This window comes from Oncorhynchus mykiss, chromosome 28 (genome assembly GCF_057628025.1).
Source record: "Oncorhynchus mykiss isolate SJ-2025 chromosome 28, ASM5762802v1, whole genome shotgun sequence".
Classification (NCBI taxonomy): Eukaryota; Metazoa; Chordata; class Actinopteri; order Salmoniformes; family Salmonidae; genus Oncorhynchus; species Oncorhynchus mykiss.
This window is the reverse complement of record NC_143049.1, coordinates 41,626,879-41,637,715: the sequence shown is the minus strand read 5'-3', so window position 1 is coordinate 41,637,715 and position 10,837 is coordinate 41,626,879. Positions and strand designations below refer to the sequence as shown.

At 42.5% G+C, this 10,837-nt stretch overlaps 1 long non-coding RNA gene across 1 annotated transcript in view; it reads right to left on the bottom strand.

The window, feature by feature from the left end:
* LOC110509147 (uncharacterized) overlaps positions 1 to 10,837 on the bottom strand; it is a 34,674-nt gene that overhangs the window by 21,338 nt on the left and 2,499 nt on the right. The window lies entirely within an intron of this gene.

Here is a 10,837-nt window from a genome sequence, read left to right as displayed (position 1 = left end):
GCAATCAGTTGTGCTGTGACAAGGTAGGGGTGGTACACAGAAAGATATCCCTATTTGGTAAGACCAAAGCTGTGTTAGGGAAGTTTGAATACTTATACTAACACTACTAATTGTGAAGTGAATTGAGTATATAATATACTTAGTGGTCATAGTTTAGTATGCCAAAAGCTCCCGGATGACGTACTAAATTCGCCAAAATACTAAGTATACGTGCAGTGGACACGATTTCCGTGCTTATAGGACCCGTAATGCAATTATTCAGAAAATGGGTGTGGCTTCACGTTTTTAGATTCGATTAAAAATGGTGGAAAATATGCAGCCAAAGTCAGACAAATTCATTGCTCATAACATATGTTAAGAAAATTGAAATATGTAATAAAGTAATGCCTTTTCAAATACGTTACACGTTATGTTGGCTGACAATTTGTTAGCTATACTGAACCACATAGCATTACAGCAGTATGTACCAGTATGTTAGCTACTCTATCCTTATGGACCACATAGCATTACAGCAGTATGTACCAGTATGTTAGCTACTCTATCCTTATGGACCACATAGCATTACAGCAGTATGTACCAGTATGTTAGCTGCTCTGTCCTTATGGACCACATAGCATTACAGCAGTATGTTAGCTACTATATCCTTATGAACCACATAGCATTACAGCAGTATGTTAGCTACTCTATCCTTATGGACCACATAGCATTACAGCAGTATGTACCAGTATGTTAGCTACTCTATCCTTATGGACCACATAGCATTACAGCAGTATGTACCAGTATGTTAGCTACTCTATCCTTATGGACCACATAGCATTACAGCAGTATGTACCAGTATGTTAGCTACTCTATCCTTATGGACCACGTAGCATTACAGCAGTATGTACCAGTATGTTAGCTACTCTATCCTTATGGACCACATAGCATTACAGCAGTATGTTAGCTACTCTATCCTTATGGACCACATAGCATTACAGCAGTATGTAGCAGAATGTTAGCTACTCTATCCTTATGGACCACATAGCATTACAGCAGTATGTACCAGTATGTTAGCTACTCTATCCTTATGGACCACATAGCATTACAGCAGTATGTACCAGTATGTTAGCTACTCTGTCCTTATGGACCACATAGCATTACAGCAGTATGTTAGCTACTATATCCTTATGAACCACATAGCATTACAGCAGTATGTTAGCTACTCTATCCTTATGGACCACATAGCATTACAGCAGTATGTACCAGTATGTTAGCTACTCTATCCTTATGAACCACATAGCATTACAGCAGTATGTTAGCTACTCTATCCTTATGGACCACATAGCATTACAGCAGTATGTTAGCTACTCTATCCTTATGAACCACATAGCATTACAGCAGTATGTACCAGTATGTTAGCTACTCTATCCTTATGGACCACATAGCATTACAGCAGTATGTACCAGTATGTTAGCTACTCTATCCTTATGGACCACATAGCATTACAGCAGTATGTTAGCTACTCTATCCTTATGGACCACATAGCATTACAGCAGTATGTACCAGTATGTTAGCTACTCTATCCTTATGGACCACATAGTATTACAGCAGTATGTACCAGTATGTTAGCTACTCTATCCTTATGGACCACATAGCATTACAGCAGTATGTACCAGTATGTTAGCTACTCTATCCTTATGAACCACATAGCATTACAGCAGTATGTACCAGTATGTTAGCTACTCTATCCTTATGGACCACATAGCATTACAGCAGTATGTATCAGTATGTTAGCTACTCTATCCTTATGGACCACATAGCATTACAGCAGTATGTACCAGTATGTTAGCTACTCTATCCTTATGGACCACATAGCATTACAGCAGTATGTACCAGTATGTTAGCTACTCTGTCCTTATGGACCACATAGCATTACAGCAGTATGTTAGCTACTCTATCCTTATGGACCACATAGCATTACAGCAGTATGTACCAGTATGTTAGCTACTCTATCCTTATGGACCACATAGTATTACAGCAGTATGTTAGCTACTCTATCCTTATGGACCACATAGCATTACAGCAGTATGTACCAGTATGTTAGGTACTCTATCCTTATGAACCACATAGCATTACAGCAGTATGTTAGCTACTCTATCCTTATGGACCACATAGCATTACAGCAGTATGTACCAGTATGTTAGCTACTCTATCCTTATGGACCACATAGCATTACAGCAGTATGTTAGCTACTCTATCCTTATGAACCACATAGCATTACACCAGTATGTTAGCTACTCTATCCTTATGAACCACATAGCATTACACCAGTATGTTAGCTACTCTATCCTTATGGACCACATAGCATTACACCAGTATGTTAGCTACTCTATCCTTATGGACCACATAGCATTACAGCAGTATGTTAGCTACTATATCCTTATGGACCACATAGCATTACAGCAGTATGTACCAGTATGTTAGCTACTCTATCCTTATGAACCACATAGCATTACAGCAGTATGTTAGCTACTCTATCCTTATGGACCACATAGCATTACACCAGTATGTTAGCTACTCTATCCTTATGGACCACATAGCATTACACCAGTATGTTAGCTACTCTATCCTTATGGACCACATAGCATTACAGCAGTATGTTAGCTACTCTATCCTTATGAACCACATAGCATTACAGCAGTATGTACCAGTATGTTAGCTACTCTATCCTTATGGACCACATAGCATTACAGCAGTATGTTAGCTACTCTATCCTTATGAACCACATAGCATTACAGCAGTATGTACCAGTATGTTAGCTACTCTATCCTTATGGACCACATAGCATTACAGCAGTATGTACCGGTATGTTAGCTAGCTACTAATACATCGAACATGCCAGGCAGTATATTAACTAAACTACCCAACAACGTTTATTGACATCATTAGCCATTGAATCGTACGACTTTACCACTTAGCTATCTACTCTGATTTCAGAGCACTCTCCCGCAGAGTAACTGATGAATTTACGAACACTCAATACCTGTTGAATATGGCCGGTGTGTGCAACAAAAAAAAAGCGTAATTAAATTGTTGCCAGCAGCACATTTAGTCACCGACGCTCTGGATAACACAAACAACCTAACCAGCTCTGCTAGGGGGAGTAAAATGGTCAGAGTGAGGTGTTCTCTCATGATGTGTCTGGAAGTAGCTAGCCAACGTTAGCCAGTTAGCTTTGGTGCTTGACTGCCGGTTGAACCCTCGGATCAACCGTAGCTCCTCCGCCAGAGCGTCCAGTGTGCGCTCTGAACCCCCCCCCCCCGAGAGTCTGAATTTACGAACAAACCCGAAATCGTAATGTTTAGCTAGTAATTTGTTAAAATAACAAGCGGTTGCATAGCAAAAGCATCAACTTTCCGGTAGACAGGCGTAGCTCAACTGAAAGGATACCATTCGTTTCCAGTATACTAAAATGAACTAATAGTATGTAGTATATACTCATTAAATATGTAGTATGCACTATGTTAGAATGGGTATTCGAACACAGCTCAAGTCTACATTATGGCAAGAAGAGCTCAAATAAGCAAAGAGATACGACAATCCGTCACTACTTTAAGACATGAAGGTCAGTCAATCTGGAAAATTTCAAGAACTGTTTTAAAGGTTTCTTCAAGTGCAGTTGCAAAAAACGTCAAGCGCTATGAAAGGAAGACCCAGAGTTACCTCTGCTGCAGAGGATACGTTCATTAGAGTTACCAGCCTCGCAGTTCAAATTATTTGTGTCATAATTTGGCCGTCAGTTTATATGCGAAAATATATTTCCTCATATTAGTGCATCGCAGTTGCTAGCTGTGCCACAAGAGATCCTGGTTCGAATCCAGGCTCTGTCGCAGCCGACCGCGACCGGGAGACCCATGGGGCGGCAAACAATTGGTCCAGCGTCGTCCAGGTTAGAGGGGAGGGTTTTGGCCCGCAGGGATGTCCTTGTCCCATCATGCTCTAGCGGGCCAGGTGCATGCACGCTGACACATTCGCCAGGTGTACGGTGTTTCCTCTGACACAGTGGAGTGGCTGGCTTCCAGATTAAGCAGGCATTGTGTCAAGAAGCAATCCGGCTTGTATGGCTCTCAACCTTTGCCTCTCCAGATTCCGTATGGGAGTTACAGCGATGAGACAAGACTGTAACTACCAATTGGATACCACGAAATTGGGGAGAAAAAGGTAAAAGTTTAAAAAATACAAATCTGAATTCAAGGCACACACTAAAAAATAAAGAAAAACCCTTGAATGAGTAGATGTGTCCAAACTTTTGACTGGTACTGTATGTATACAAATACTCCTGCAATGGAACTGCAGAAACTGCGAATGATCCTTAGCTTCTGAAGCATAGATAGATATGATGCAATGACTTCCTGTTCAAAACCATCGCAACCCCCACAAAAGGCCCTTATGTTTTAACTGCAAAAGCCATTCAAGCCTTGATGGCTTGTCACAGTGTCTAGCCACTGCCCCCCCCCCCCACTCCAATGTTCCTCTTGTGATTTTAAGCTTGTTCATCTTCTGCAACATAATGTCAGAGAGGAAGAGGCAAAGTAAGATGTTTTATTCCGCCCAAAAGTGGTCCATGAAAATAAGCCCATGATATGGTGAGTTTTTGTATGGAAAGCCAATTTGCGTGTCAAATTTGGTCGACAACAAAAAAAATGTATTGCTAATTTGCTACGTGAGGCTCATTCGATCTAATAGAAATGTAGTAATGATTAAGATGTTATTGAATGCACTGATATAAGTGGATGCACGTTTGCCTGGCTACTCAGACTATGCTACGCCTGGAAGGATTTGGTCTGAAAGCCCCATTTTTTAAATATTTATTCAATGTATTTTTGTATATAAATATATATATTAGTTGTTTTGGGGGGTGATAAAACATGTTCTGTTACTTTTTCCTCAACTTGCTTCTAACTATAGCAAGTCAAGCTAGCTTGCACTGCAGAGCAGCTAGCTAAAAGCGAGGCTAGTTTGAAGATACCACTAGCTAGCTAAAAGCGAGGCTAGTTTGAAGATACCATTGTAGCTAGCTAAAAGCGAGGCTAGTTTGAAGATACCACTGTAGCTAGCTAAAAGCGAGGCTAGTTTGAAGATACCACTATAGCTAGCTAAAAGCGAGGCTAGTTTGAAGATACCACTGTAGCTAGCTAAAAGCGAGGCTAGTTTGAAGATACCACTGTAGCTAGCGACCTCAACCTAATAATTATAATAAAAAAACAAATGTCATTGCCATCAAATTTGGAACGGAAGGCAGTCATAATTGGCTTATTAAGAAAAGTACTCATTTATAGGAATGGGTAATTGTTTACTAGTTCCTACCGAAAACCACATTTTTATTTTCTTCTGTGGTTTGGTAACTTCCTGTTCTTCGACAGACGCAGAGATATTAGAGAAAGGAGGAGAGAGGTAATCCATTGGGTAATGAATGGAGGCACGTGTAACGCCCCACCCAGCAGACTAGACAAATCACATTCACTTTGTCAAGCTGCGTCACGCGGTTGCTAAGCTAATTGTCCTTCAATCCCTTCTCAAAAATCAGGTTGAGTCGACAAAACCTGCCTATTTCCCTCAAGTATGTAATGTCACGATTCCAAAGCTATACGATATTACAGAGAACAAGTTACAGATATACAGTAGAGAGGCTATATACAGTAGAGAGGCTATATACAGTAGAGAAGCTATATACAGTAGAGGTTATATACAGTAGAGAGGCTATATGCAGTAGCGAGGCTATATGCAGTAGCAAGGCTATATACAGTAGAGGCTTTATACAGTAGAGAGGCTATAAACAGTATAGAGGCTATATACAGTAGAGAGGCTATATACAGTAGAGAGGCTATATACAGTAGAGGTTATATACAGTAGAGAGGCTATATGCAGTAGCGAGGCTATATGCAGTAGCAAGGCTTTATACAGTAGAGGCTTTATACAGTAGAGGCTATATACAGTAGAGAGGCTATAAACAGTAGGGAGGCTATATACAGTAGAGAAGTTATATACAGTAGAGACTATATACAGTAGAGGCTATATACAGCAGAGAGGCTATATACAGCAGAGAGGCTATATACAGTATAGAGGCTATATACAGTAGTGAGGCTATATACATGTATATATGTACATATATATATGTACCGAAGAGCCCTTACTGCTGCTCGATCATCCTATTTTTCTAACTTAATTGAGGAAAATAAGAACAATCCGAAATTCCTTTTTGATACTGTCGCAAAGCTAACTAAAAAGCAGCATTCCCCAAGAGAGGATGACTTTCACTTTAGCAGTGATAAATTCATGAACTTCTTTGAGGAAAAGATTATGATTATTAGAAAGCAAATTACGGACTCTTCCTTAAATCTGCGTATTCCTTCAAAGCTCAGTTGTCCTGAGTCTGCACAACTCTGCCAGGACCTAGGATCAAGAGAGACACTCAAGTGTTTTAGTACTATATCTCTTGACACAATGATGAAAATAATCATGGCCTCTAAACCTTCAAGCTGCATACTGGACCCTATTCCAACTAAACTACTGAAAGAGCTGCTTCCTGTGCTTGGCCCTACTATGTTGAACATAATAAACGGCTCTCTATCCACCGGATGTGTACCAAACTCACTAAAAGTGGCAGTAATAAAGCCTCTCTTGAAAAAGCCAAACCTTGACCCAGAAAATATAAAAAACTATCGGCCTATATCGAATCTTCCATTCCTCTCAAAAATTTTAGAAAAGGCTGTTGCGCAACAACTCACTGCCTTCCTGAAGACAAACAATGTATACGAAATGCTTCAGTCTGGTTTTAGACCCCATCATAGCACTGAGACGGCACTTGTGAAGGTGGTAAATGACATTTTAATGGCATCGGACCGAGGCTCTGCATCTGTCCTCGTGCTCCTAGACCTTAGTGCTGCTTTTGATACCATCGATCACCACATTCTTTTGGAGAGATTGGAAACCCAAATTGGTCTACACGGACAAGTTCTGGCCTGGTTTAGATCTTATCTGTCGGAAAGATATCAGTTTGTCTCTGTGAATGGTCTGTCCTCTGACAAATCAACTGTAAATTTCGGTGTTCCTCAAGGTTCCGTTTTAGGACCACTATTGTTTTCACTATATATTTTACCTCTTGGGGATGTTATTCGAAAACATAATGTTAACTTTCACTGCTATGCAGATGACACACAGCTGTACATTTCAATTAAACATGGTGAAGCCCCAAAATTGCCCTTGCTAGAAGAATGTGTTTCAGACATAAGGAAGTGGATGGCTGCAAACTTTCTACTTTTAAACTCGGACAAAACAGAGATGCTTGTTCTAGGTCCCAAGAAACAAAGAGATCTTCTGTTGAATCTGACAATTAATCTTAATGGTTGTACAGTCGTCTCAAATAAAACTGTGAAGGACCTCGGCGTTACTCTGGACCCTGATCTCTCTTTTGAAGAACATATCAAGACCATTTCAAGGACAGCTTTTTTCCATCTACGTAACATTGCAAAAATCAGGAACTTTCTGTCGAAAAATGATGCAGAAAAATTAATCCATGCTTTTGTCACTTCCAGGTTAGACTACTGCAATGCTCTATTTTCCGGCTACCCGGATAAAGCACTAAATAAACTTCAGTTAGTGCTAAATACGGCTGCTAGAATCCTGACTAGAACCAAAAAATTTTATCATATTACTCCAGTGCTAGCCTCTCTACACTGGCTTCCTGTCAAAGCAAGGGCTGATTTCAAGGTTTTACTGCTAACCTACAAAGCATTACATGGGCTTGCTCCTATCTATCTCTCTGATTTGGTCCTGCCGTACATACCTACACGTACGCTACGGTCACAAGACGCAGGCCTCCTAATTGTCCCTAGAATTTTTAAGCAAACAGCTGGAGGCAGGGCTTTCTCCTATAGAGCTCCTTTTTTATGGAACGGTCTGCCTACCCATGTCAGAGACGCAAACTCTGTCTCAACCTTTAAGTCTCTACTGAAGACTCATCTCTTCAGTGGGTCATATGATTGAGTGTAGTCTGGCCCAGGAGTGGGAGGGTGAACGGAAAGGCTCTGGAGCAACGAACCACCCTTGCTGTCTCTGCCTGGCCGGTTCCCCTCTTTCCACTGGGATTCTCTGCCTCTAACCCTATTACAGGGGCTGAGTCACTGGCTTTACTGGGGCTCTCTCATGCCGTCCCTGGAGGAGGTGCGTCACCTGAGTGGGTTGAGTCACTGATGTGGTCATCCTGTCTGGGTTGGCGCCCCCCCCCCCCCTTAAGTTGTGCCGTGGCGGAGGTCTTTGTGGGCTATACTCAGCCTTGTCTCAGGATGGTAAGTTGGTGGTTGAAGATATCCCTCTAGTGGTGTGGGGGCTGTGCTTTGGCAAAGTGGGTGGGGTTATATCCTTCCTGTTTGGCCCTGTCCGGGGGTGTCCTCGGAGTGGGCCACAGTGTCTCCTGACCCCTCCTGTCTCAGCCTCCAGTATTTATGCTGCAGTAGTTTATGTGTCGGGGGGCTAGGGTCAGTTTGTTATATCTGGAGTACTTCTCCTGTCCTATTCGGTGTCCTGTGTGAATCTACGTGTGCGTTCTCTAATTCTCTCCTTCTCTCTTTCTCTCTCTCGGAGGACCTGAGCCCTAGGACCATGCCCCAGGACTACCTGACATGATGACTCCTTGCTGTCCCCAGTCCACCTGGCTGTGCTGCTGCTCCAGTTTCAACTGTTCTGCCTTATTATTATTCGACCATGCTGATCATTTATGAACATTTGAACATCTTGGCCATGTTCTGTTATAATCTCCACCCGGCACAGCCAGAAGAGGACTGGCCATCCCACATATGCTCTCTCTAATTCTCTCTTTCTTTCTCTCTCTCGGAGGACCTGAGCCCTAGGACCATGCCCCAGGAATACCTGACATGATGACTCCTTGCTGTCCCCAGTCCACCTGACTGTGCTGCTGCTCCAGTTTCAACTATTCTGCCTTATTATTATTCGACCATGCTGGTCATTTATGAACATTTGAACATCTTGACCATGTTTTGTTATAATCTCCACCCGGCACAGCCAGAAGAGGACTGGCCACCCCACATAGCCTGGTTCCTCTCTAGGTTTCTTCCTAGGTTTTGGCCTTTCTAGGGAGTTTTTCCTAGCCACCGTGCTTCTTCACCTGCATTGCTTGCTGTTTGGGGTTTTAGGCTGGGTTTCTGTACAGCACTTTGAGATATCAGCTGATGTATGAAGGGCTATATAAAATAAATTTGATTGATATATACAGTAGTGAGGCTATATACAGTAGTGAGGCTATATACAGCAGAGAGGCTATATACAGTAGTGAAGCTATATACAGTAGTGAGACTATATACAGTATAGAGGCTATATACAGCAGAGAGGCTTTATACAGTAGAGAGGTTATATTCAGTAGAGAGGCTATATACAGTAGAGAGGCTATATACAGTAGAGAGGTTATATTCAGTAGAGGCTATATACAGTAGCGAGGCTACATACAGTAGAGGCTATATACAGTAGAGGCTACATACAGTAGCTAGGCTACATACAGTAGCGAGGCTACATACAGTAGCTAGGCTACATACAGTAGCGAGGCTATATACAGTAGAGGCTACATACAGTAGAGAGGCTATATACAGACACTGGTTAGTCAGGCTGATTGAGGTAGTATGTACATGTAGATATGGTTAAAGTGACTGCGTATATGATGAACAGAGAGTAGCAGCAGAGTAAAAGAGGGGTTGGGGGTGGCGGGACACAATGCAAATAGTCCAGGTAGCCATTTGATTGGCTGTTCAGGAGTCTTATGGCTTGGGGGTAAAAACTGTTGAGAAGCCTTTTTTTCCTAGACTTGGCACTCCGGTACCATTTGCCATGAGAGAACAGTCTATGACTGGAGTGGCTGGGGTCTTTGACCATTTTTAGGGCCTTCCTCTGATACCGCCTGGTGTAGAGGTCCTGGATGGCAGGCAGCTTAGCCCCAGTGATGTACTGGGCCGTACGCACTACCCTCTGTAGTGCCTTGCGGTCAGAGGCCGAGCAGTTGCCATACCAGGCAGTGATGCAACCAGTCAGGATGCTCTCGATGTTGCACCTGTAGAACCTTTTGAGGATCTCAGGAGCCATGCCAAATCTTTTTAGTTTCCTGAGGGGGAATAGGCTTTGTCTTGCCCTCTTCACGACTGTCTTGGTGTGTTTGGACCATTCTAGTTTGTTGTTGATGTGGACACCAAGGAACTTGAAGCTCTTAACCTGCTCCACTACAGCCCCGTCGATGAGAAAGGGGGCGTGCTCAGTCCTCCTTTTCCTGTAGTCCACAATCATCTCCTTAGTCTGGGCTACGCTGAGAGATAGGTTGTTATTCTGGCACCACCCGGCCAGGTCTCTGACCTCCTCCCTATAGGCTGTCTCGTCGTTGTCTGTGATCAGGCCTACCACTGTTGAGTCGTCTGCAAACTTAATGATGGTGTTGGAGTTGTGCATGGCCATGCAGTCGTGGGTGGCAGGTGTCTTCACTGACATTTTCAACATGTCCCTGATTGAGTCTGTAATACCAACATGGCAAAATAAATACACAAAGGCAACCTGCCTATATGACTACAGACCCGTAGCACTCACGTCTGTAGCCATGAAGTGCTAATTATGTTACATCTAAAAAAAAAAATTAAAAAAAAAAATGGTAACGTTGTATTTCTTGTTCACGAATTTCATGCTAATGCTGGGTATTTTAGCCAGCGCCCAATTGACTCCCATTCACTCCTTGAAGGAGTCCTCTCTTTGTCCTAGAATCACCCTGGATGCACTGCGCTACCCATTACGACAAAATGGGCAACGT